We start from the raw sequence: 26513 nt of genomic DNA, 5'->3' as shown, positions 1-26513 counted from the left end.
TTTGTTCGGTTTAAGCAACAAAACTACTACTGCCAAGAATAGGAATGGACAGGTGACCCCCGGGTCAAACCTGTGGAGCTGTTCTGATCCTGTCCAACTGTGAAAAGACCTCTGAGCAGACACGGAACATGCTGGAGGGATTACAGCTCCCAGATGGCTTGAGATCCTATTGGGATTCCCAAGGAGCTAGAGGAAGTTTTATTTTTTATTTGGAAAGACACATCCAGGCTGTTCTTCTCTGCCTGTCACCACTCACAGCATAATCCTCACCTGGTTGAGGGTCTGGAGAAGTAATAGAGCAGCAGTCTCCATTTTACTCAGTAAGGTACAATATCAGAGTATCGTAGAAGAATACCAACTCTACCCAACTAAAACTATTTCATTTTTTAGGTGTTTGACGTGCATATAATTTTGAAATGTCCTTAATTTTGACTCTGACAAGATATTATCAAACATTTTTTAAACTTCTTCTTACTTGAGATTAACATTACAACACATATTATTCCAGTTGGTATAGCAGCCCGTTCTCACTCCCAACACGTCAAATACTGCAGTCTAGTTAACCATGCAGCTAGCAGTCATATTAGCTGACCAGGGTTAGAGTTTTGTTTACCATCGGACTATCGCCTCTTGAAGCACAAACAGGCTAGGGGCTAGCTTTTTCACGTGCGAATTTCAATAGATATCTCTGCAACACAATACACGGACATCATTGACACAACATCAAGTGTTATTTCTCCACATTTTGTTGAAAAGTTAAGTTAATTTTTAATGTTGTAAACTAAATTCTTACATATTGCACTTCAAATATCCATTTAACCTGACATTGCAACACAAAGTCATGGTTTTAGAGTGTATGCATGGCTTGGGCAGGAGTCCCATTCGGCCACCAGAGGGCACTGTAGTTCATCCCATAGACGTAACACCATCCGACTGGGAGGACAGGAGGGAGGTTGAAGAGGTGTGAGTGACAGAGAGGGAGACAGAGAGAGTGACAGACAGAAAAAGAGAAAGACAGATGATGAAGGAAGCTTAGTGACAGTTTTCCAAAGTGAATGTGCAGACAGTACTGTCCTATTATGTGCCAGCTGGGCATCAGACATACCAGCCCCATTATGTGCCAGTTTAGTATTTTCCTACTCAACCTACTGTGTCACACACACACACACACACACACACACACACAGGTTTTGTAACCCTGCAGCTGCCGTTATTACACAACAAATACGTGCAGATGAGGTTGATGACAAGATGTACTCTGAACAAAGTTTATTGCCAGGCAAAAAGCTGCTGCTAGTTAACAAAGAGGAGCCGCCAAAGTTAGATAACTTTTAAGGCCATGGAGAACACGGGACTCCATATGGCCTCCAGACCACCTTGAGGATTTGTGCACTCCTCAATCTGTCACCTCCCACCGATAAAAAGCTGAGCAGCTCCCAGGGAGCAGCGGAGAATCCAAAAAAACGGTTGGTAGTGTATGTATTTTGCCAAACAGCAATTTCTTTTTTTTGGGTTTGAATTGGATTGTTTTATTGAGCAATAACAGACTCAGATGCTATGGCAGTTCCTCCTGCAGGACAGCACACAGTTCAACACTCACACATGCTTTTTGGTTTTGTCACTCTGGGGTGGCAACTTTCTGACTTGTTTTAGCCGCTTTTCTGCAGTTTGCTTCTTACAAAACCTTCATCTTAATCTCAGGAGATGGTGATGGTCTGCCGTGTTAAAACAAAAAAGAGAATGTGGCATGGTGGAAAGGGGAGCTACGGAGTTGCAACAACGCCACCTGAGGTAATTTCACCCCCAGGAAATTCTAAGCTAACTTTTAATGAATAAGGTCACACAGGTTCAATGATACCACGGGGCAAGAGACGGTTTTCAAATTAAAGAGAGCACACTTTATTTAACACATAAGTAAATCAGCAAAAATAATTAAAAGTTCACACACACACACACACACACACACACATCAGTCACCTATAATAATATTATCACATAAAAATTAGCACCCTGCAGTAGAAATCAAAAGTAGAAAGGTCTGTAAATTAAAACACCTGTGACACTGCACTCACACACACACACACACTGCACACTCGTGAAGGGGACCACCACCATGGATTAAACTGCCGCCTCGGGCCCAAAGCACCTAACCAAAACACAAAAAAACAAGTTAAAACATGCAAAAGGGTGCTACACAGAGCTGGTGTGGCAAAACACAATGAAAACAAAATACAGAAATGCAAAACACTAAATAACAAAATAGAAACTAATTATTCCTTAAAACTGAAAGCAGTGGAATGCCCTTTAACCGGCTGAGAAGTGGGCAGCCTTATGAGAGGAGTGACCACGCGCTGCGGAGCCAGGCAGCTCAAGCCAAAGAGCGGCTCAATTGACAATACGCTCCGGACAGGACACGTTCATGGGGGAGCCACAACGGTTGAGTATAATCAAACTGAACGCCGTCAAGGAGAGCCAAAGACATCCAACATTTAAGTAGAGCCAAAACAGCAGCGTGGCTCCCGGGAAAGGTGGCTAAATACCGGCCGACCATTTATCCCGGCCTCTTCAAGAAAGGCACACAAATATAATTTAGTGCACAAATAAATATTAAAACCAACATTTTTGGAAAAATGAACTCATACATACCACTCCGCAAAGCTACAGTGAAGGCCAAGAGAGGTGGCGGAACAACGGCCTGCACCGCGGGTCAATCACCCAGCTACATCAGACACACAAAGAAATAATCAGCTGGGAACTGAGTGACAGAGCCGCGGGACGGCAGACAATTGCGGACTTACTGAAAGGGACAGGCAAGCGCATCCAGGAAGGGCTTCTGGCGGAGCGATGCGTCCCCCCACAGCCGATTGAGCTACAAAGAGCAGAGATCGCGTCACCAAAGTGCTCATGTTACGCACACGAACAATAGAAGACTAGCAGAGAGCATTACCTGAATGAAGAGGATTGTACACCCGCAACGGCCACGCCGAAACACCGCGATAGACAAGCCACAGCCACCGGAGAGAAGCGGAGGAAAAGGATGAGACAGGTGTGTCTGCACCTCTATATGTAAGGGCGCATTGTGCCGCCCCTAGATCAGGATGCCCAATGAGTTGGCACAGTTCCATAGTGGCAGGGAGTGAGACGACCTCTCTCAAGAACAAGGCGATTTCTCTGCGTTTAATGTCATTTGCAAGCTGCAAATTCAAAATTCACTTATTTCAGGGGCTATAAAATGGAACAGAAACTGCAACTACTGTTGATAAATTCTTAATAAAGTTTGGGGCGGCGCTGAAGGTGAGGTTCGCCCAGGGTGTCATACAAGCTAGGACCGCCACTGCAAGAGACTTGTCTTTGTATCTCAACTGACGGATGTCAGTGACAACCGGATCACCAACCTTATGTCCAGGGCGGATTGTGGAAAAGTACATTAGATCCTTGTAAGTCTTGAAGGAGTCATGCTTCAGGTACTCAACCTTGTAGGGATGCTTTGGACGGGCTTTCTCTATGTACGTTTTGTAGTTGCTGGGGACATAGATTTTTTTGTGCCTGAGTGCTCTTTCACAGGCAGCGTGTATGCTATCACATTCCATGATTTTGAAATGTCTGGGGTTGACCTGCGATTAATAAGAGATTACAATGATGACGTTATCTACTATCTACATACAAGCAGACCTCCTATCTACATATATGCAGACAAGAGGTTTTTTACCTAGAAATTAGTTAGGCTAACAACACAATTTTTATTAAATAACGCTCATGAACGACGCTCAATTACGCTCATTTTGAGATCAAGACATTCTACAGTGCTGTCTCAAGTATTATCCCTAACGTTTGTGATCAAATAACCCCCTTTTGGTGTGATAAAAGTAAGCACTTTAGTTAGCAAGAGCAACAAGGAGGCCGGCAGAAACCAAATACAGCCCAGCTTTGAATGCAGAGTAACGATGTCGGATTCACAGGTAAAGTTATTACAATGCACGTTGAAACTAACGTAAATCTTGTAAGTCATTACAATGTCCACAGCTAAGCTCCACAGCCAAGCTAGCATAAAGTCATTAGCATGTTACAGCTACGTTACGTTACAGCTAGGTAATAAGTTACTATTTATCTACAGCTAAGTTAGCCACTTCTGAAAGTTATTGAGGGCCAAGAGAACAGATGCTGCCGTCAGCTTTAATCACAACGATGGCTTCCACATTGTGGCTGAAAAATAAACCTGTGTGAGTCTCGGACCAGCTGTGTCCCAGCTGTTGTCTGAGTAGCACCAGACCGCGACACAAACGTGCCCGTAAACCGTAATCTCTTGTTTATGACAGATAAGACACAAATAAACACATCGTAACATCTATATGATAATCCATCATATTGATTTAGCAAAGGCTTCGTTGAAAACAAACGGACAAGACCGGGAGGAGGGTTAGCAAAACAGTTGAGTAGTGACCGGGCGAGAGGTTGTTATGGAGAAATAAATCCGGACAAATAAGATAAAAATCCGGAAATAAATCCGAAACCCCTCCGCTTCGCGTTGGGATTTCATCCATCCCTTCATTCATATTACTTGCTGCTTCATTTAGCTGCCACGAGCAAATAAATAAGCTGATTTGGTGTAAACATGATAGCAATGTTAGCTTGTTGTTAGCTTACAATGCTAGCATAGAGGCTATCGTCTCCGTTGAACAAGTAAACAAATGTTGGCAATACTGCAGAGACAGACACCGTCTAATAACACAGAAACAAACTAACGGCAGCTTTCACAGTCATAAGCAGCATCGGCACAAAAGTTATCTGTGTCACAACATCCACAATAAAGACGAAGGTTACCTGCTCAACAGAAACTCCGCTGTATCAGCATCGGGTCCATATCTTCAGGGACCTTTCGCCACCGTTCAAATGATGACCCGATGTTTATTCGGTTTGAGCCCTCTTTATGTCACATCTCCGCTTTGTGTCTTTTCAGTGACAGACTTTCTTTCAAGCAGAGGCAGCTGAACTGCTCAGGGCAAAACAAACCTCTTGTCCGCTTGTAGTTTCAAATGCGGAAGTGGGTCGGGACCAGACGTGAGCAGGAGCAGGAGAGTGAGCGATGGGATCGGATCGGAAAATTGATCCAATAGGAGCCATCCGGACCGGATGTCCGAAGTGCAGGAATATCTTGCAGACAGTCTGAATATAAGCAGCCTTCCTTGTTCTCATCATCCAAAGTGAAATCCACCAATGCAGATAGGAGGTTTTGCTCTTTGGCAATCAACATGTCATTTAACAGAGAACTCAGTAGGGAACGTGCAGAAAACAATTTCATTGGAAACCACAAAGGAAGCTGGTGACTTTTAATGGGGCCCTCGCAGATTTAGAGCTAAATATAAATGACTAACAGTTTTTTGTCCTGTAAGGCCCAGAAATGTAGCAATGTGGATGAATAGACGTGACATCTTGTATTGGTCAGTGCAATGAAATCCAGAGCCTGTTTACATAAAATGTCCTTCAATTTGCAGAACTGGTCTAAGACCAGCAATTGCAGTAAAGGTGACCTCTGCTGACCACAAAGAACCACCAGTGTAAAAAACGTTACATACTGTAAATGCTTTATAAAACTTTTGGATTATAATTTGCTTTGCTGTGATGCTCTCTCAGTAGATTTATAGAACAGAACAACAAAATCACAGTTTACAAATTTCACTGACAGAATATCTGATACAAATTACAATATATGGAAAGTGTTTGGATCCAGGAGAATGACTGAGCAGGCCGAGGCATCGCCAAGTGGTGCCCGAGCCACACGACCTCCTCTCTGGAAGAGTCGGAGTATCGTTAAAAGAAGAATGCGACAAAGTGAGAAAAAAAAAAACATTATCAAGTCAAATAAATCATGACATACATGGACCATGTGACTTGCTGTAAACGACCACTGAAAAGATGAAAAGATGATATCTGTGTGAAACAGTGAGGTAACTCTTCTCAAGCTAATAGATTAATTAGACATAAATGCCATGTTTACTTCCTGTTCTACATTGTTTTTTACTGACTCCAACTCCAGATTTGAAATTTGGTCAAAACTTGTGTCCGAATTACCGGTCAAGGCGCTTTAAAGGGGCATTCCAGTATTGTGTAAATGATTGATACTCACCAAAAGTTTTGGAGTCCGGTAGCTGCGACATGGCTGCAGTGGCTGCGATGTAATCCTTCGGGCTAACTCTGATTGTTACATCCATTAAAAGCGCTCATTTGGTAGGCTGAGGTTGTTACTCTAAGTGTGTGACAACATTACAGAAACAATTCTGACAGAATAAGACCTTTTTGGTACCAGAAACACAAGTCTCACTCAAGGAGAAGTCTCAATCTGAAATCTCGGGAGGGGAGGCAATCTACACACCGAAACATGTAAATATAGAGCCCAGGTTTAAAATCTATTTTGGAAAAGTTTGTTCACCATGCAGAGCGGCACAGCCATCACTAACTACACCAACCCAATAGAGACAGAAGTCCACTCTCTTCGCCATCTTTTATTTCTAAAATAGTATGAAAGAGTGAAGGAGCTCTGAGTTGGGGAGCGCAGAGAGAAAAGACTTCTGGGGGATTCAATTCTACAGCCAGCAGGGGTAAAAATGGTTTGACAGGCGGGGGGTCTTAACCACTGCAGCATCACTGTGCTGTCCACGCACAGAAAATAATGTGTCAGGTACCTGAGATGTATTCAACCCCGAAACGCACAAATCACAAAGACAGGAAAACCCAGGCAGCAAGACTCGTCTGCTGAGACCTCTTTCAAAAACTATCCAGCAGATTCGAGTTTTCATTGCTGCTGTTTTTTTTTGTGAACAGTTTCATTTCGCAGCCGTGGGTTTCTCCCTCTGTGCTACCTGACAAGCCCGGCCCGTCCGGTCTGTAATGGAAGTGTGTCCCTCTGCAAATGCAAACAGAGGATAGAAACACTTGTCTTAGCTGAAACTCTGCTGTGCACTCTATTAGCAACTTGCCAAAAACAATCTGTCACTTTCCTCTGTGCAGTCACGACAACAGAAGAAAGGAGGAACGTCTCTCTGCCACCTGCCTGTCACAAACAGAACGCTGAAAATGAAATCTTAATATTTCCACTCTTGACATGATAGAATGTCACAGCTCTCCTGCAACGAGATGTCTTCAAATCGTTTCTGGAAATAGATTAGATTGACTTCTGCAATGTCGCGTTGGATTACATAATTTGCGAAGATTTGTATTTTTGCACCGCAGGATACTTTTTGTGGAGCCGGACCTTCTGTTTCATGACACGGCATATTTGTTTCCAGACATCCTGGGATGTATACACCTTTATCACGAGTGAAGTAGAAGTAGCTCTTCAGATTGCTAGAGTTTGTGAAAGAAAACTGAAAGAAGACATTGGAGAAAGGAGAAAGCAATTATAAGGACCGCACGTAGGTTCAGGGACTCAGAGATGAGCAGCGCGCTGAGATCAACAGCTTGACTTTCTCCACGTTGGCTGATTATACTCTGTGGGTGGCCACACCAGGGTGTTCTCCAGAAGCGGCAGACAACAGTTACATAAAAATACGGGTTCTTTTCTGCATCAATCTTAATGTGGATGAGGAGTGAGCAACGACTGAAGAAGCTCAAAGGTTTACCAGATTGTTCCACAGCTGCAGGAGTGATCTGTGACTCTGGTGTAACCACTGATGGAAACAGTTAATCCAGCTATCTCCAACATACAACATTCATTTGCATGCTTTTATGTGCCTTGAAACGGATCCCACTGATGCTTTCTTCACCAATTTTACACAGGAAAGTGTGTTTACAGGTCTTGTAGAGTACTACTGCATATGTGGAAAAAAGCAGAATAAAGTCTTTTGTGGCTCCAGAGGAAGCTGCATGTAATCTGATGTATTGCCTCCAGTGATGTCACTCAGTGGCCAGTTGCATTATGGGTAATGTAGGTGCCAGATTTTGGACTAGAAAAGGCGATATCTATGGTTCTGCCAAATTGAATTTGATCATTTGTTTTTAAACTGTCCACAACGAGTTCAACAGCGTTACAGGAGCAACAATGCTAGGAGAAGAAGTGACTTGAAATGGGGCACCGATTGAGCACGCCTGATCTCTTCAGGCAGGGTCAGCAAACGCATAATCACTTTTGCTTTTTAGTCACGACTTGAAAATAGAGTTCTGTCTGATGATCTCATGCAGCGCGTTTGCTGATGGAGAGCAGCTCTGAGATATAAGGAGATGCCAAACGAGACAGGCCTTAAAAGTAATCATAAGTATTTTAAAATCAATTCTAAAAGATGTAACCAATGTTCAGAAGCTTAAATGTGACGTGGTCACATTTCTTCTTGAGCCAGTTGATAGTCTAGCTGCAGCATTTTGTAGAAGTTGGAGGGAATGGAGGGGCTTTTGAGAGAGACATGTATACAGGGAATTGCAGTTGTCAAGGTGAGATTAAAGAAATGTGAAGACGCCCACCTCTGGATCAGTCAGAAATGATTTGATTTGTCAGACACCCTTTCCTTTGGGACAACATGTGTGTGCCTGCCGATCAGCTGTTCGGGCTGGACTTTCAGCGTCTGTCTGACGGCCATGTTAAACCACCGAAAATGTTCAAAAATATAGCGTACACTTACATATTTTTTTTTAGGTGTGCCTTCTTTTAGGTGGCTAAAACACATGTTGCTGTCTGTGCCGTTTAGCAGTGCATCTCTGCTTCCCTGTCGGTGCTACGCGCTGCTTCTCAGGAGGAGAGCTGACGGTCATCTACTGCAGGTAATACACTAACTAGAGGTACCTCATACAACCCCACTTTAAAAGACCCCAAATATCACTTTAAAAACATAAAGTGGTGTCTCGCTTACAAATATTGAACTGTTGAAAATCTTGTTGTGTCAATATAGCAACCTATAATCACCCATATCAATTTTAGACGTAAATGAACAACTTCTGGTTTAAGCACCTCCCATTCCGAGTACAGATACAGATACAGATAATTGGGCTGGTTGAACAGATACACATAATGGTGTACTTGCTCATCCCTAGGTCATGTCTTATCTTGTCTTGTCTTAACAAGAAGGTAACCTACGGTACTTGCAGAGGCAGGCATGTTTTTTGTTGTTGTGCCTTTAAAGCAAATGACTCCAAAGAATTTTGGGAAATGAGGCCAGTGTTCAGCTACACAGCAGCCCTTCATATACAACTGGAGCAAATCTGCAATGCCTCTGAGATCTAAGGTTCTAACATTTCTAACATTCGTAGAAATTTGGTATCTTCATCCTCAGAAAATCTTCAGAAAGAATGACTGCTACATCAAAGTGTGAAAGGCAGAGGACGTCGTCAATAATTAAAGGGTCATTTATGAAAAATTAAACCTGCTAGTGGGCTTTTACTGCTTGGACTTGTCTATTTTGTGGGTCATGTGCGAACATCAGAGCATCAGATGGTTTTGGATGAAAGACAACCATGAGAGCGGCTCATGTTGAGGAGTCTCTGCTCTGGCAGTCTGAGGATGGTGGGTGGGTGGTGCATTCTTGTTTTTTCGTTGTTGCGTTTTGTGTTTTTGCTTTCTTTGTGTTTACTTAAAAAGCGAATTGGAAAAATTCAAAAGAAGACAAAAGCAGCCTTGTGGACTCGTTCCAGTACATTTTATTTCACTTTAATTACATATTCTTCTGTGAACAGCAGAAATAACAGCAGATATTTACAGATGTATGATTTTAGTGTCAGGAAGTTGAATAGCATCCAGAAAAGTATTGGATGGTGCATTCAGTATTCACCTATTCACTCCCTGTATTTTGCTATTTTTTCTTTGACTTGTTCACTTACTTTCACAGATGTACCTGGAACAGTTTGTGGTTCAGTGCCATGCTCAAGGGCACTTGTGCAACACTGGTGGGCTGCTGTTTTAGAAGCTAACACTGCATGAGGTGTGTGTGTGAGAAGTACAAACTGAATCCAAAGCCAAGTTGGAGTTACAGTGCATTACTGTGCCCACCTGTGGGTCACATATTGTTCCAAGTGATGCCTCCACATCAGGTTGGGAAAGGTCCCAGCACTGTGGAGGTGATACAAGTAAGACGGTGGTAAAGATACTGAAATGAGTAATTACAGAAATCAAACCACTCAAAGATGATGCATTAATATAATACGTGGAGATAAAACATTCTCTGACAGATTTACAGGTTGGAAATTGCTATTTCACACTGTTATGAAACATTGACCTTGAAAGGTTTAATGATTTTTTTTTAACGAGCTCTGTAGAAGAAGTGGAAATTATACATTTCACACTTTACACATTACGATGAAAAAAAAAAAACGCCATCACTTTACACATTATTAGCCTTCATTTTCAAATATGAAGATTCAGGATAAGTCTAGTGTCATAAAAACACTTGACTCGCGTGCAGATGAAGCAGCCTGGAGTGTTTATAAACATCGCTTATTGAGCTTTGAACCTTTATCTGTATGTTGTTTCATGTTCTTCATATTCTGTTGATAATTTTAGTTCATTTTTAAAGGTTTTAAACTACAATTAATGTTGTACCTTTAAAAATTTACATTAGTGTATACAAAATGTAAAAAAAAACAACATTTTTGTTTTACATTCAACAACATAATATTCAGGAAGTGTCTGAATCATCTCCATGAGCTGTTTGTCACAGCCCCTGCTGCAGACTGTTGGCAACTAAAAGAATTAACTTTGTGTTTTCTAGAGTACAAGCACGTATTTTTCCCTTTCACCCCACTCAGTAACCTCCTCACCTCCTTCAACTCTCACTCTGGGAGGCACAACTCACAGCTTGAAGACCTCTGATTTAGCATTTCTGTGATGATTGAAAAGTACATTTTGTTCAGCCATCTCCATCCAAACATCGCTATAAAATACAGTTTAGGTTACTTTCCATTCCCGCATTTGCAGCTCATCTATAAAGTCATGAATGATTAAATGTGTTTTCTGATATATTTTGTAATAAGAGCTGACATAGACACGTCTAAAACGAACAGACCTGGCTTTGATTTCTGCATGTTCCCAGCGTTGCAAAGGAATCAAACCAAACTGATGCAACCTTGACTGAAAATCTAGTTAGTGGTCCTGCACAACAAAATAAGAGTCAAAGTGGTTGCTTAGCAACAGATATATCACTCTGGCCTCCCTCCAGCAGCAGATGCTGTTGGAGGATGTTTTTCAACCCATGACAGAAAAATCACAAGTTGACATGACTCAGGTTAGATCTCTCTCTCCAGTCAACAGAAATGTGACACTTTATTGATTCCTGTAAAAAATGTACCTTATAATCAGGAAGGTTGAAGATCAGCAGCAGCGTATTATTATTGTAATGAGGGACAGGTGAAAATATATGTGTCTTCTTCACACTTTTAAACAGCAGGGAGGATTTCACTGTCAGAGCAGGAGGTTTTTGTGCCTAAACTGTCCTTTTCCCACCTTTCATTCAAAATCAGTTTTCTAACTAAATCAATGCATGAATTCCACCTCTCTTACTTTCCTCCATCGCCTGTGGTTTCATCTTTTATTCAAACAGACAATCAGCCACTCGCAGCTCCGTCTGTACCTCTGCTGTCCATATGATGGCGCCATTGCTTCACGTCAGAGACCTCCACGCGGCCGGAGCCTCTAGCAGGTGAACCCTCTTTGCAGCACATCCAGAAAAATAACTCTCCTTACACCAGTATGGTAATGACGGGAGTTTCCAAATACGGGCTTCAATATGTACCCTCACCACTGTGGCATGAGCACTTAGGCTAGTTGATCCTTTGATGTCCCAGAAATAGGGCTTTGGAAGCAGGTATCATTAGGGTTTTAGAGAGGGAGTACCTTCTCCATCAAAGCGTGCGCACTCCCCTTTGTAATGGAAACACCAGACGAGAGGTGTGCTGAACGAGTCCAGCCACAGGTTTTTTCATGTTTGAGAGGAAAATAGAAAACATGCCACGCAATGTTTCACCTGATAAAACAATAAAACAGCACATAATGAAGTACAGAAAAGGAAAAGTTACATGTTGCGCTCAATCATAATAAACCTTTATGTTCTTTATTCGAAAGATAATCCTCTGAGATGGACCATCATGTTTTCAAGTGAGTCCTTAACACAAACATACATAAAATACGAATGCGAAACAACACACAAATACCCATACAAAGCTAAACAAATATCCCAATGCAAATCATGAATTATTACCAAATGGCAGATATAATTATAACTATAAAACAGGAGAGGTGTGATTGAAGATAAGTGGGGTTAGGGTTAGGGATGCCTTAAACAAATGACAGGACGTAATAGATCGGAGTGCACTGGGCCGGTTTTCCAATCAGATGGAGCGTTAACTTGAAAGGTACTTCACCCACTTTCTTTCCTTTATTCTGGGAACAAAGAAAAAAAAGATGTGCTCTCCCAATGTGTAAATACAGCAGCATGGTCAGTGACCCTATGCTTCGAAGTTTGATGCTGTAGTTTTCCCTCTAGCGTCACTTCTTGAAGCCACCCTCTAGTGCAGTAGTGTAAAGAGCAAGTAAAGTCAAGGTCAAGGGGTGGCTGTGGTGGTTGAATAGGTCATTCACTGGTGTTTACGTCGTGTTTCAGACCAAGAGTTGAGAGTGATTTGTTTTTAAAGAAACACTATGTAACTTTTTTTCACCTTAAAATAACAGCTTCCAAATCATGTTGATGGTACAGTGTCTTGTAACAGGGTGAATGGTGTCTCTATCACTTGTTTCTGCACTATGTATCTTCAGTGAGAGGGTACGATCACAGTGTTACATACATGTGTGTTGTAGTGGGTGTTGTAGTCAGAGACTGTGGGGGGCGCCAAAACACACAAAATGCTAATTACTACATAACGTTGCTTAATGAAATGTCATGTAAGTAGATCATTTACCTCTAAGTCAGCTTACAAGAACTCTATCATGTACGTCCTTGATGTATGCAGCTGTTTCCCAACTCACTTATATCTTACTCAGCCCTTGTCTGTCTGCTGCCCACTGTTGTCTCATGCATGTTTCTAAACTTTCTCTGCTGCTGTTCTTCTTTACTTGCTTGTCATACCGCTTGATGCTGTTGTTCTTCTTTGTACTGTCTATAGCATTTGTCTGCTAGCTATGTGCTCGTCTCTTATGTAATACTTGTGTCATGTGCTTGTGTGTAAGAAGTAGCTGTGTTGGAATTTTTGGATGTGTTGCTTTTGATACTTTCTTTTTAGATCCTACACCCACTTCCCTCAAGAAGTTTTGCCTTTTGCCAGGCTGCCATTGTAAATAAGAATTTGTTCTTCTTCTTGTGACTTGCCTGGGTAAATAATGGTCAAATTAATCAGTCAATAAAATAATAACGTTATGTGATGTGAGTTACTTGCGTAACTTCCGTTATGAGACAAAATGTGCTTATTTTTACCCAAAGCATGATCTTTTCCTAAATCTAAACAAATGGCGACTGTTTGACTACCTTAATAAAATTCCCCAAATCAAAAGATGTCATATGTATAGTGACTGTCAGCTAGTTTTATTTTGAAAGTTGAACCAGACGCCTTTGAATGTCTGTAACTGGAGGAGAGCTCAGAGATTCCCACTGAGCAAAAACATATCCAAGACATCAATTCTATTCAATCTTCTTTTCCAAGCGTCTCTGACGATGTTGAAAAGACTGACTTCAACATTCTTTTCAACGTATGATGGACAAAAGACATACGCAATGTAATTTTAGACACCTTTTCAACAGTCAAAATGAAACTCTTTCACTATGCAGCAAACGTTACAGGGTGGCTTCAAACCCCAAGCCTCAACGTTGGTAGCTTGCATGGGGCATGCACGTCACCTGGTGAGCTATTTATCAGGTTTGTTAAATACCATGTTTTGGTCATCCAACCTTCATCAGGTAGGCTAATGTTCCAAGGTTGACCGATGATGTCACAAAAACTTTCATTCCTGCTCTCCATTGGACATCTTTTCACGTCATCAAAGATGTTGAATTGATGTCTTTTGGACATGTTTTTGCTCAGTGGGTTAACTTTTTAACTTTTGGGTTCGTCGATTTGTCTTCACCCGTGCTTATCACCCTGCTACAGCAGTGATTTGCGAAGGTACTGTAATGTTGACTGCAAAATGGAGCTGGAATGGAAAAATATTTCACCTCATTAAGACTAACAATGAGGAGAAGAGGAAAGGAGAGAGAACGGGTGTTACTGGCGAGTGCTGAGTTCATTAGGAATTGACCTGAATTTTAACACACACACCATTGCTTGCCATTGCTCGCTAGTGATCCTGTAGTCAGACTGGCTTAGCTGGTGGTAAAAACACCATTAAACAACCAGCACTGCTGATGAGAAAATCAATCCAACGGGACTTGATGCACAAATGTTCACAGATGAGGTAATGTGTTAAAGTTTTATTCACCTTACATTTAGTCTCGTATGCTGACTTCCCCACCCCTTAAACGATGGTCGACCAAATGAAATGCACCGTTACTTTGAGTAAACTTGTGGGTTTCTCTGGGTTTTAACCATTTGTGATAATGTAAGTACACAACTCATGAAATTATACTATAAAGGGCTAATTGTGTTCAGACATTTTAATGCAGAATTAATGCATATCATATCTTTAACCAATTTAGTGACTCATACATAAAACAGTGATGGCTTCTATAAGGACACCCCAAAATTAATCTACCGATGCTGTTATAAAACTACATTGACAGGATGGAGATTTGTTTCTGAATATCTGCATAATCTAGTATTGGTAATATACAACTGTGAAATAATCATTTTGCGAGGCTGTATGGTTACACAGTTAATAAAGCAGTATATTATTCTCAGTCTGCAATTTATTTTCTTTATCACTGAGTCAGTATGGGGATTTAAAGAAAGCTTAGAGTCAAGCCAGAGACCCAAGTATTTCAATTCTGAAATGTATCAACCGATTATTGGTTTATTAGAGATATAAAACAGAAAATAGATCTGCATTACTCAGATACAGTGAGATAAGAGGAGAATAAACATTAAGTCTCAAAAAGGATTATACCAGTGATCTTTTTCAAATGTGTGCTGTACATTTTTATATTTTCAGCTGTATTTTCTCCTCTGCTCTAGGCAGCTTCCATTTAATTACCTGTAGTCTAGTGTTGAATAATCCATCACACCGAGCATCAAGTCTACATCCATTTTTCTACAAGTCACAAAATGGTTTCAACACATCACCTTACCTTACCTCGCAGCTCTTAAATAGTAGGGTAATTAGTTTTCATTGTATACGAGTTGTTTGTCTTGAGATTGGAGGTGAAACAATTAGTCGCGGAACTGATTAGTCAATCACGAGAAATGTAACAGCAGCAAACGTAGTGACATTTTGATAGTCAGTTAATTGTTTAAGTTGTTTAATCAGGCAAATCGGCTGCTTCTCTGTGTTGTTGATCATTTTAAATTGAATATCCTTATGTTTGGACTGTTGGTCGTGTCTCCTAGGAACTTGGTTTGTATCGCTCTTCTAATTTGTAACAGCAGATACACTTGTAAGGAAAGATTACACAGCCCAGACATAATGAGGAAATATTCTTTATGCATCTGTCTCGCAGGTTGCAAAGATTTTCTTACTGAATGTCTTTGCAAAATGTTCAGTGACAATGTACTGTATTTAATATTTTCCTGCAACATACGACCATAAGCCAAAACATGATGAACCTGACAGGTAAAGCAATTGGCATTAATCATGTCTTCGCGATGCAAGGACCTGCTGGGAAACCTTGGGTCTTGGCATTCATGTTGTTGGACAGGGGTGACTGAAAATCAGGTGGCTGAGCAGCTTGTCAACCAATCAAAGGGTCAGTGGTTTGATCCCCGGCTCGGGCTTCATGTTGAAGTGTCCCTGATACGGAACCCCAAATTGCTCCCAGTCGCTGTCAGTCTGTGAACGCCAAATAACACGATGTGTTTTGAATAGAAGAGGCACCTTGAATGGCAGCCTCAGGCTAAATGTATGAATGGGTGAATGTGGCAAGTGTTGAGCTGTGAGTGGTATGTTGACCAGAAAAATGCCATATAAATACAAGTATATTTACCAGTTACGCCGATCTAAACACCCCAGACCAAGTACTCATGGCAACAGCACTCCCCAAAGGCAGTGGCCCCTCCAGCAGGACAATGCACCCCAGTAAATCACAAAGAGTGTTCAGGAAACCCCTTAACAACCCAAAGGACTCAAATCAGCCACAACATAAAAAACACTGACATTGATCAGCCACAACAACTGATTTGGGTCCTGTGTGTTATTCTCGGATTGAGATCGGGGGAGTTCGAGGTCGGCACCATGAGCCCTTGTCACGTTCCTCCAGCCATTACTAAACGGTTCTGTACTTATTCTGCAGTGATGTCTAGATAGATGGTACGTGTCAAAGAACATCCACATGAATGCCAGGTTTCCTAGCACATTTTAAAGAGATAATTCTGTGTTATTCACCTCACCTGTCAGTGGTTTTATGTTTGGAATGATCGATTCATGGTTGTTAAGGCTTTTAAGCACTCGGTTTAGGCTAGAGAAAGATTGCCATCTTAAATTGACTTGCACCACGAGACACAACTTTCGGTAATAGACACACACCCTGTCTATTACCGAAATCTTGCATGTTCTACATGTAACACCCACCTCAAACACCTCCCCAACAAATGCATATGGCGCATATAAATTGACATTTAAAGAAGCCACCATGGGCTGTGAGAACTTGTTAGGGACCAGGTAAACCTTTTCATTAAAAACAATCATTGGATTAAACAATGCATCAACTATTTTGGCAAAATCGAAGTAGCTTGAGCTTTATTTGAGATGTTTTGGCTGGGTTTGATCAGCCTATGGGTATATACTGTATATGAGTGTAGTAGCCATTTCAAACATGTTAACCTGAAGAAGATTGTGATAGAAGTGAATATTTAAATACATTTGTGATTTGGAGTCAGCTTGACTGTTTTCATGAAGAAAATTACCTCAAACTCAGACATAAAAAAGACTTGATTTCCACTGTGATGGATTACACAACTCATTCAACTTTCAAAAGGGATTTTCATTCTGCACAGAAATGAGTCGAAGACAATGGCTGTCTGGAGTGTTGGGAAAAATGACAGCCTCTATACTTAAAAAAAATAAAAAAGTAGCATCAGCATATATTGTATCAAGCTCTTGCTGTTTGCTGCACAAGTTCAGAGCACAGCAACCCCTCATTCTGGATATTATATTCGCAAAGTCAGCTTGTATGAAAACTATTATATTTAAGATTATAAAATGCTTTAACACATACCTCCAGATGTGTTTCACTAGAGCAAATCTGATGACTGCAGTGCATACAGGCAAAGTTTCACTTGTATTTTTTTTTTACCAGCCACACAGGATCATGACAAATCAAAATACCAAAAATACATCTTCATGGCCAGTCTAAAACTGTAATTAAGTCCCACACTGCCTGTCATTATCACGTCGCTTGGATGCCCAGCTATAGTTACATATTACATATTCTTTACAAGACTTATGATCAAAATATAAACTATCATGCATGGTCATGGAGATTCAATAGTAGACCAGATAGTTAAGATTAGCTTCATCTCAATGAGCTAAACCATTAAATAAACATTACATTTCTGCTTAGTATGTTAATGCATCAGCAATATTTATCCTATAAAGTAATCTTTTATAACAACATGTTCTCACTCCCAACTTGTGTATTGCAGCAGCTTCGTCAGTGGCCTTAAACTTCAAACTATGATGCTCTACCTACTCCTCTAATGTCAGTTTTGCACATGAATGGCTCAGAGGGTCAAGTTCGCAATAATACGTAATATGCAATGTCGGGTTAAGCCTTAAAAACAAAGCTTGCTAACAAACATTTCACATATTATGACTTTTGAACTGTTATTGACTATGTAATACAATCAGAGTTTGGTAAGGTCTAGGCACCAAAACAACTTGGTTAGGTTTAGGAAAAGATCATAGTTGGGTTGAAATAGCTACATTCACTCTTGTAAAGGTCATATTGAAAACATTTTTGTGTAGACAAATCATTTTATAAGACAAATACATCTACAGAGCTTGTAGAAATGTGCAGAATAAATGAATCTATTTTCCTTAAAAACATTATTATGATTGTGAATTAATCATTTTAAAATGTTTGTCAGGTCTAAAATGATTGTTTTGATTATGTCTATATAAGAATTCTGACAGTTGGTTCCAGCTCCTAACAAGGTTTGTGAGACAATAGTATAACACCGTTGGTATCAAGTGTTTCATTAGCATCAACCGTCTTTGTAGTTGCCAGTTTGTGGAAAAAACGTAAGAAAGTTCTACATTATGCGCCCAGCTTACTGTACTGCCCTAATGTTATTGAGCTAGCATCAGCAACATTAATGTTAGCTTGCAATAGCACCGTTAATATTTGCTAGCTAACATTAGCAACGTTAGCTATTGCACAAACTGGCAATAACTTGAGGGGGCAGATGATTTGAACAACAGCAGTGTTGTGATGGAAGGGGGCAGATGGAATTTAGTGGCTGAATGTAACAAAAACACCTTTAAGTGAGTAACCAGACTGCTATATGTCATGCAGATGATAATAATATACAGTAACAATAACACAAAGAGTTACTTTTGATACCTCAAGAACATTTGACTGATTAGACTTTCATACCTTTTGTTAAAGGTCCTATTTGTAAGAAAAGTAGATTTTCTAGTCTCATTCCCAACTCATCAAATACTAATCAAGGGGATCGTAGGTTGGGATGGTCGCCACCCCAAAGCGTCAGTATTTGACGAGCGTGGAATGAGACTCAAAAATCAACTTTTCTTACAAATAGGACCTTAAAATAACATTTTGAATGCAGGACTTTTGATTTTTCATTGTGACATTGACACCTTTAGTTATATTAAAGGATTAAATATTTTCTCCACCACGCCTCTTTCCATAAACACTTTCTGTTAAAATGTCCACACTCAGTGATTCTTACAGACACAGGTTTCCCTCCCTCCCTGTAATTCAGTCACCAGAATATGTTAATTAACAAAAACCGAACTGATCCTTGTGTGTGTTTATTATATGTGCTAAGAAAATATAATGAAGCAATTAAAGAAAGCAACTTGCTTGCCATTCACGATAATTGGAAAATAATACGGTAACACTTACAAAGACAATTAGACGAATGAAATATGACATTGAAATGTTTAAATAAATGACTTCAGTTGGTGGCTTAAGGTGGAAATTACAATACTGTAATGAAGTGTTTTCGTTTTTCTGAAGGTACCCTCAGGTGATTTTGTACCTCACAGGCTGTATACTATATTTATATGGATTTTGTTCCCAATCAAGTGCTGAATATGCTACCCCAGCAGCATTTTCAAGATTCAGCTGCCCTTGGATAACATTAGATAAAAAACTATGACAAGGTAAAGTCTGCAAAGTTGTCTGTGACTGTGTGGGCTGGCCTAATTAGGTTTATAAATCTGGCCAAAATCTATGCAGTATAGCTGCTAGTTCCACTCAGACTGTGACTTGACATATTCCAGTTTTTACCCCAAATCACTAGGGGCATCTCTTGGAGAACATAATCCTTAATGCCGCAATTCATCAGACCCAGCACTGTAACAACGACACAATGAAGGAGGAAAAAAATAAAATAGAGAAAGAGAGAGTGCAAACTTTCAGGTTGTTAAAACTCTGAGCTTATCCATTTGGCATCAAGGCCTTTTTGCTCTGCACTCACATTAGTCCAATCCCTTATCGCTCTCACGGTCCAGACACACTCAGATCTGGGCAGCGGAGGGAACATTGAGTTTTATATAAATCAATACTATGTCCCCAACACTTTGCTGCTCCCGGCACCCCAGGGAAGATTATAAAACGCTTGGCCAGATCATCTCTCCCCCATCATTTCTTTCTGAGGTGGGAACTAAGAGCTGAATTGAAGAATGTTCTGTTTTTTTGTTGAGGTGGTGGGGCACAAAGACAAACAATGTGTTGTTCTGCAGGGTAATATGGGGTCACCTCCATTTTCATTACAGTCAATTCTCAACTGGTGGACGTGTTACAAGTATTGACGTCATGAAATTGGTGCTTCTTGATTTGTTTGTTTGAACTAAGTGCCATCTTCTCCCTACAGACCAGCTTTTGCAGCTTTAATGCAGTGGGAATTAATGGTTCATGTCCATGGGAATGCTTTTGGATGTGAGGGCTCGCTCCAGTCCCCAGCTTTGCATGCCTGACCAACACAAGCTACACCCTCCAACAGCCATGCAAACTTGTGGGCTGTCTGATCCCAGATTTCAAACTGGAACAGTACATATTACAAAAAATGGTCACTGAAATGCCTACGTATAGATAATTCAGTGAGAATAAGTCAAGCAGTTGCTGAACCTATCTTTATTAGTTAGTTTTTATAGTTTTTCAGGTGTTTCCAGGGGTGGGTGCTGGATGCCCCTGATTGGCTTAAAGTAGCCTAAACTTTAACTTTATGCAAACAGGAGCAGGCAAGGTGACGCCACATCTCTCCAAACACAGTGCAGCACTACCAGAATGCATCGCACGGCAAATTACACAGACAATGAATAGGAGGCATAAAAATGACAGATCCTGTTGACATTTACTATAAGAGCTGAACTGAAGAAAGTCGATTGTGAACTACTGGACATGTTTCAAGTCAATGTTGTTGCTGTTGATGTCATTAAATCAACCCAATCGCCAAAATAAATGTTAGCAATGTGGCTCTGCAAACCACGGATGTGTTGAAACTTTACACTTATTTAGGTTCAATTTTCTATTCTGTTTTGTGACAACGCTGTGTTTATGATCTGGGCACAAAAACCCCTTGGTTAGGGCAATGAGAAAAATCATTTTTTCATATAAGTTTAATGTTATTTGTGTTTTCTAGTTTCTGTTCTGTTGACAGTGTTCTGTTTTCCCTCCTGTTCCCTGTGTCCCTTCCCAGTCTGCTCTCTCTCCATACCTGTCTTGCATCTCCATCATCAGCCCAGCCCTGTCCCCAGTGTTTTTCCAACCTATCAGCTCCTTCCCTATTTTCTAATGTTTTTATAATGTCTTTCTCCACCTCTCTCCACCTACACCTCATCCCCTTTACTAGTTTAGTTTGTAATCAAGTCCAGTCTTTGTTGAGTCATTGTTTCCTGTTCCTGGTGTTGTGTTGCACTTGCCTGTTCCTTGTGTTGCCATTGATCCCGATAAATCTTCATCCTTTGCACTTCCTGCCGTCCGTCTCCTGCATTTGGGTCCACCTTATCTGTTTCAGCGTGACACTGGGTAGACAGGCAGGAACACAAGGAACACAGGACTGAGGTTGGAAAAAACATAACAGAAGAACTGACAAAGAGAGAGGGTAAGACAAGGACCTAAATACACAGGCAGTGATAACTAATTGAGCAACAATAGAACAAATACACAGGAGGATAATCAGGGACAGCTGAAACTAATCAGGACAATCAGAAGGGATGGAAAACAAGACTAAGGGCAGGAAGTAACACAGCGAGACACATGAGGATGAACCTTACAAAATCAAACAGGAAACAATAACCAAACCAAAAACCCAAACCATGACACAAACACAGCTGGAGATGTCCCGAGGTCTCATCAAAGTTTTTGTCACGAGGAACGCTGCTGGAAATTGTACCAATTCTCATTAAAGGTGCACTGTGTAGTTTTGGGGAAGAGGTTTTAATCCAAAGAGAAAGATTTTTGTTCATTGATTTTTGCAACTGAACTGAAGAAACTTTTAAATTTTTAAACAAACTTTCATCACAGGACAAAACAATGTCATACTTTTTACTTTATGAGGACCCTAGGAGCAGGACCCTGGTTAGTAGCCACCTGTCTAGCTTCAAACAGTGTTCTGAGGACCTCATTCCCCCCTGAGAACAGCTTGTGTATTCAGATATAGAAATACTGTATATGAAGTGAATGCATATGATTTAGTACTATTACCTTAATAATATTGTAAATGTTATAGTTCTGAGTTTTAATGTCTTTTCAAAAACTACTCAGTGCACCTTTAAAATATCCACTGGTGTCACTCTTACAAATGGTGAAACGCAGTATCCAACTGTGGTCACTGGCTTGGCAGCCTTCTTGCTTAACCAGCACCATCCTCTCCACCTCCTGATGTGAAAGTCGGGTCATTAATATGTCATGTCAATATGATGTAATGCGTTTTCTAGACATGTCAGTATGGTACAAACACATTTAAATGTAAGAGTGGTTTACAGAACGTTACCTGCCAGCATTTAACAGACAAAGACAAACAATGTCATGTTCTGCAGTTTAATCTGGGGTCAGATCCATTTTCAGTCAGACAGTCAATTCTCAACTGGACACGTAAATGTAGGTTTTGACGTCATGAAATTGTTGCTTCTGGAATGTTTGTTTGAACTAAGTGCCATCTTCTCCCCACAGTCCTGAAGTTAGACCAGCTGCTGCAGCTTTAATGACGATGAATAAGCTGACATGCTGTTATTGAAATCTTAGCTGAAAATGTTATTCACAAGAGTCAAGGCTAACAAGTAGTGAGCTTAGGAAGCCTTTCAATTCGACAGGTATTCAGACTTTGGGGAGATGGGAACAGGTTGGATTAGATGGGATAGTCTGTTGCCTAAGCAACTGCTACACTCCACTGTGTTCGAAGAGGTTGCTTTATCTGTGAGGATTACACTGGGCGCGGGGAGGGGTGGAAAAAAAGGAGCTGTTTGCCTGGAGTCAAACAGTTCAGCTCCGGGGCCAAAAGCTGTGTCAGTGCAGGGCTTAAATCCTCACTTGGTTTAAACAACAAACAAAAGAGCGGAATCTGTCAACAAGGCGCGAAGACAAAGTCGAGTGAATCAAAGACAGGGTGACAAGGAAGAGGGAGGATAGATAAGGAGCATAAAATGAGGTTGATGTATGCTAAGTCCACTCCAGACTAAATTATCCCGAAACAGCAGCACCGCGTACTTAAGCTCTGAGGTGAAAAGCAGCTGGATTAGATTTTTTTTTTTTTAGCTGACAAGTGGAAACAGTGAAGCCACACGGGATGTGTCACAATCCCCACGAGCTCCTCCGGCTTTCTTCCCCGGCGAGGTGACACTTGTTAATGTTACTTATTTACATCTTCGTTTCATCATGCGACGTACCTACGACTGTTGTTGTGGTGGTTTATGATTATGAATTTCCATAAGGAGATTATGGAAGTCTTGTGATGACAGAGGGATAGAAAGACGACACAACAACCTTCTATCAGAAAACAGAAACAAAACAACAACCTTGCTTTCATCTGTGGTGTACACAGACGCCTTTGGCAGGACTTTGACTTGTTCTAACACTTACTACTAAATACACACACACAGGAGCACGACCTCTGCTTATGTCAACACACATAGTTAAATACACTGTATAATACATAAGAATTTAGCATTAAAATGCCTTAAAATGACTAGACCTTTGTTTTGTTGAGTTTTATACTTTTAAAAAAAAAGTTTACTCAAGGTAACAGTCAGATCATGTGGTTGCCTGCTGCTAAAAATTCTGGGAAATAGAAGTTGGCGAAGACTAAATGTAACTAAAACTTCAAAACACTACCTGATCATCTGTGCCTGACTCAGGTAGATAGATTTTCATGAGCATAGTGGTTGTTTCATGGTGTGTTCACTCATTCCAATATTCACCCAAAGCGGCCAGATTACTGCACATGCCATATACTGTTTGCTAGCAAGCATGCATCAAGCGTGTGTATGTCTGTGTCTAAATTCAGGAGAGTCACTGAACTCAGCACTCATCAGAGACTCTGGTTCTCTCTCTTCTTTCCCCCTCTTCTTTCTATAACTTTATGTTCATGAAGTAAAGTATATATTGCACCCATCTCCAGTCAGCAGTCAACATTACAGACCATAAACATCTGACAATCCCAAAAGTTAAAAGCAATCTCAGAGCTCTCCTCTCTCTTAACCCCTCCGAAACTGGGCAGAATCTGACGTGACTCCTGGAGGTTATTTCTCCAGAAGGTCTCGCTCTACACCTGACTCGAGCAGTGGCTAATCAAGAATTCATACAAATAGAAATCAAGCCATTTAGTACTAGCTTGGCTTTTAACCCCTTGCCACAGAGTGACACAAATTGCATCAATTGACCTAAACTTTCCAGGAATATCATTATCTCTGATGTCCATCATGAATAAACATCCAGAAATCTGCTTATGAATCATAGAAAAAATATGCTCCACAACTCACTTCAATAACATCACATCTTTATGGTTTCTTCAGTATGAAAGTGACCCAGTGATAGTTGTCTGTACAACTTCTGATTTGTCCTACTTTTAATTTAATTTGATGTCCATGATGGAAATAAATTCAGAAAATAACTCCAGAACTTGCCTGAGAATCATCACGTTTTCTTCGGTATCAAAGCAATACACTTATATGTGTCTGTGCATTCACAGATACATTTTTCACTACTATTTAACGATCAAACAGGGAAAATTCGATTTTTTTAACACTTTGTTTAAATCTTAGCTTCGCTTTTTTGTGATCAAATGCCGCTTCTTTGTGTTTTCTTTGTGTTTCTTAAAGTCTTTCTCTGATATTATTTGGCTCGTTAAGCTTCAATTAAAAGTCTTAGTTAACTAATCTTGTGATGGAAATGGACACACATTATTACACTTCCACACATCTGCAAACATGTAATGGCAGCTCGAACAGAAATGCTTCACGTGAGCTAAATGGATTAGCGTCTCCGTGCTGGTGATATTAACATGGAGACTGATCTGTGCTTGTGTGTGCGTGGCGTCATGCATGTGTGTGTGTGTGTGTGTGTGTGTGTGCCAGAGCTGTACTGCAGGGAGCAGCGACACTGAGAAGAGCTGCTTGACTCCTGCCATGTCTTCCAGCAGGAGGCTTGGATACTGTAGTAATGAGTGGTGTGTGTTGTGTACACAACTCCGCTGTGATTGGATTGAGCGAAGAACAAACAAACCCGTTACGCTAGACTTGCATGTGCTAACACACACACACACCCAGACACATCCTCAGAGACACAATTATTTAGAAATAAAGAAATTAAAGCATCCCTAATGTAAATATGAATACAGTGAATGCTCCATTAGTGTTGTGAGAGGGTCTCTGCTGAGTTGAACCCTGCTTGTTGTATTTGTTTAGTTTGTTGTGTTGCGATTTGGCCGCATCAGCGGGACCTCCATTTACCCAGGGATCCCGGCGGGTCAGTGCATTAGTGGCGAAACGCTGAACGCTGTTGGATATGAGGCCAATGGGAACAGTGAGGAGTTATTTCATGTGGCGCTCAGTGGTGAATGTGGGAGGACATCTTGGAGTAAACACACACACAAACACACACTCACACATACTTACAGAAGAAGTTACCCGGAGCTGCAAATAGACAGAAGTGCAGTTGTGACACAGAAGGAGACTTGTGTCTTAAAACTGCATATTTGTGTGCTCTTCATCATGTACATGTACCAGTCCAGCTTTCTCGCTCACTTGCTGCTGTTTAAAAAGATTTCACTCTGAAGTTTTGATCCATCACCTCCTGTGGATGTGACAGGCAGGGTTGCAGCTGGAAGTTTTGGCCCCCTGGGAACGGCTCAAAACAGCTGTGACACAGTTAAATATCCCCTGATCTCTACACTTCGCTGTGCACTAATGAATTGTGCCGTGTGTGGTTTGGAATGTGACATTACTCAACGGTTTCTCCTAGAAATTATGTTTAAAGACGTTTAATTTTGTTATCCAAAATACATTTTGCAAAAATATTACACTGGCCCATTCCCAATTACCCCTTGCCCCTACCTCTAAGCCCCACCCCTCGGTTTTGCCCTCTCATGTCTAGGGGTAGGGTGTGCTGATTCTTGTTGGTTTGGGGGTAGGGTGAAGTGTATTATGGTTCTTAAACAAATAAGTAAACAAGACTTAGTTTGCAGATTTCACAGTAGCTAACTAGCAAGCTAGCTAATGTTACATTGTCATTGCTGATTTCTGTCCTGCATTTTAATGCATTTGGCCCTTTGATAGCATATGACGCCCGCAACTTTAAGTCCTGCAACAAAGTTGCTGCAATTGTTGACGCTCCTCTAATATCAGTGTAGACTGGCAGGGTAGCAGCACGGGTTGCCAGTGTGAGCCTATAATGCACCACTAGTGGCCGGGTAATGAAGCAGTGTCCTGTAATAATTAGTGACTTGATCAATAGTGTGAAGCTGTGAATGAATCATGAGCCTCCATGCTTTTCTATGTCCACCAGATAAAAGGCAAATGGCATTCTGATAATCCCAGGATTGTCATAGTAACACAAGAGACATCGCCACAGCTGAAGACGCCATGTTGGTTGGTCGCGTAAACAGAAAACGCCATTGACTGCTACTGATGACATATAAGGGTCTTGAAGGGTTGTCCCATTTTACAGGGGGAGACTTCAACCACCACACCTTGTAACTGTGTCCTGAGGGGGAAGGAGGCACTTGAAAATGAGGGGTAGACGTAGAAATTGAAAATGGAATTAGCCATGAACTTCATC

At 40.9% G+C, this 26513-nt stretch overlaps 1 long non-coding RNA gene across 1 annotated transcript; it reads right to left on the bottom strand.

The window, feature by feature from the left end:
* Positions 1–9652: 9652 nt before the first annotated feature.
* On the bottom strand, positions 9653–11130 carry LOC311264820. Its single transcript, XR_014623492.1, has 3 exons — positions 10983–11130; positions 10738–10799; positions 9653–10030 (listed from the first exon to the last, which is right to left on the bottom strand). It is a non-coding gene; the product is annotated as an uncharacterized lncRNA (long non-coding RNA).
* Between the last annotated feature and the right edge of the window lie 15383 nt (positions 11131–26513).

Source organism: Pagrus pagrus, assembly GCF_965226575.1.
Source record: "Pagrus pagrus genome assembly, chromosome: 11".
Taxonomy (NCBI): Eukaryota; Metazoa; Chordata; class Actinopteri; order Spariformes; family Sparidae; genus Pagrus; species Pagrus pagrus.
Note: the sequence above shows the minus strand (reverse complement) of the source record. Positions and strands in the feature narration are given on the sequence as shown.